We start from the raw sequence: 1,872 nt of genomic DNA on the forward strand, positions 1-1,872 counted from the left end.
CACTGAGAATCAGAGTAAGTGTTTGTCGTATGTCACGAATAACCGTCAATGCTGGACGAAAGAACGCCTCTCCACATGATAACTTCTGACATTTGAATGTGTGTTGGAGGTGTCCTTCAACTTACTTGTTGGAAACCCAGAGTTTCTGGTCTAGGGGAACTACGCTACTTACATATCTAATCGGAGGCAGTCGCTCCAACGCGGTTTTCCTAAGCAAACCACTTTTACTTTGAAACCAGCGTTAGTAAACACGCTGAGAAATCAGAGAATGTGTTTCTACATGTCACTCTGCCTTTTATGATGGATGAAAGAACGCCACTCCAAATGCTCTATTTTCAAATCTGTATATGTATGGAAGCCATCTTTCACCTATTTGTTGGGAACCATAGTTTCAAGACTAGGGGAACTACGCTGCTTCTTATATTTGGGACTTCCTAGTACCACCTCGCATTTCCAATGCAAACCGCTTTACTTGAAACCGGCTTTGAGAAACATGCTGAGAAATCAGAGATAGTGTTTCAGTATGTCACTTAAACTTCAATGCAGGATGAAAGAACGCCTCTCCACATGTCACTTAACCTTCAATGCAGGATGAAAGAACGCCTCTCCACATGCTCACTTATGACAGCTGGATGAGTGTTGGAGACGTCCTTCACTTAAAATGTTGGAAAACAAGAGTTTCTGGTCTAGGGGTACTACGCTGCTTACATATCTAAGGGTAGGCACTCACTCCAATGCAGTTTTCCACACAAACAGCTTTTACTTTTAAATCGGCTTTAGTAAACATGCTGAGAAATCAGAGAGTGTGTTTCTACATGTCACTCTGCCTTTTATGCTGGATGAAAGAACGCCACTCCACATGCTCTATTTTCAGATCTGTATAAGTGTGGAGGCCGTCCTTCACCAAGCTTGTTGGGAACCCAGAATTTCTGGACTAGGGAAACTACGCTGCTTTCATATATATGGAAAAGTACTAGCACCAACTCGGTTTTCCTATGCAAACCGCTTTTACTAGAAACCGGCTTTGTGAAACATTCTGAGAAATCAGAGTAAATGTTTCTGTATGTCACTTAACCTTCAATGCTGGATGAAAGAACATATCTCCACATGCTCACGTCTGACAGCTGAATGTGTGTTGGAACTGTCCTTCACCTAACTTGCAGTAAACCCATTGTTTCTGGTCTAGGGGTACTACGCTACTAACATGTCTAAGGGGAGGCACTCGCTTCAACGTGGATTTCCACAGCTAACTACTTTTACTTTGAAATAGGCGTTAGCAAACATGCTGAGAAATCAGAGAATGTGTTTCTACATGTCACTCTGCCCTTTATGCTGGGTGAAATAAGGCCTCTACACATGCTCTATTTTCAAATCTGTATATGTATGGAAGCCGTCCTTCACCTAGCTCGTTGGGAACCAACAGTTTCTGGACTAGGGAAACAATGCAGCTTTCATATATATGCGAACGAACTAGCACCGACTCTCATTTCCACTGCAAGACGTTTTTACTTGAAACGGATTTCAGAAACATGCTAAGAAATCAGAGTTAGTGTTTCAGTATGTCACTTAACCTCCAATGGTGGAAGAAGGAACGCCTCCCAACATGCTCACTTCTGACATCTAAATGTGAGTTGGAGCCATTCTTCACATAACTTCTTTGAAAACAAGGGTTTCTGGTCTAGGAGAACTACGCTGCTTACATATCTAAGCAGAGCCTCTCGCTCCAAAGTGGTTTTTCACAGCAAACCGCTCTTCCTTAGAAACTGGCATTAGGAAACATGCTGAGAATTCAGAGTATTTCTGTATGTCACTTAACCTTCAATGCTGGATGAAAGAATGCCTTTTCACAAGATCACTTCTGACATTTGAATT

This window comes from Camelus ferus, chromosome 36 (assembly GCF_009834535.1).
Source record: "Camelus ferus isolate YT-003-E chromosome 36, BCGSAC_Cfer_1.0, whole genome shotgun sequence".
In the NCBI taxonomy this organism is placed as follows: domain Eukaryota; kingdom Metazoa; phylum Chordata; class Mammalia; order Artiodactyla; family Camelidae; genus Camelus; species Camelus ferus.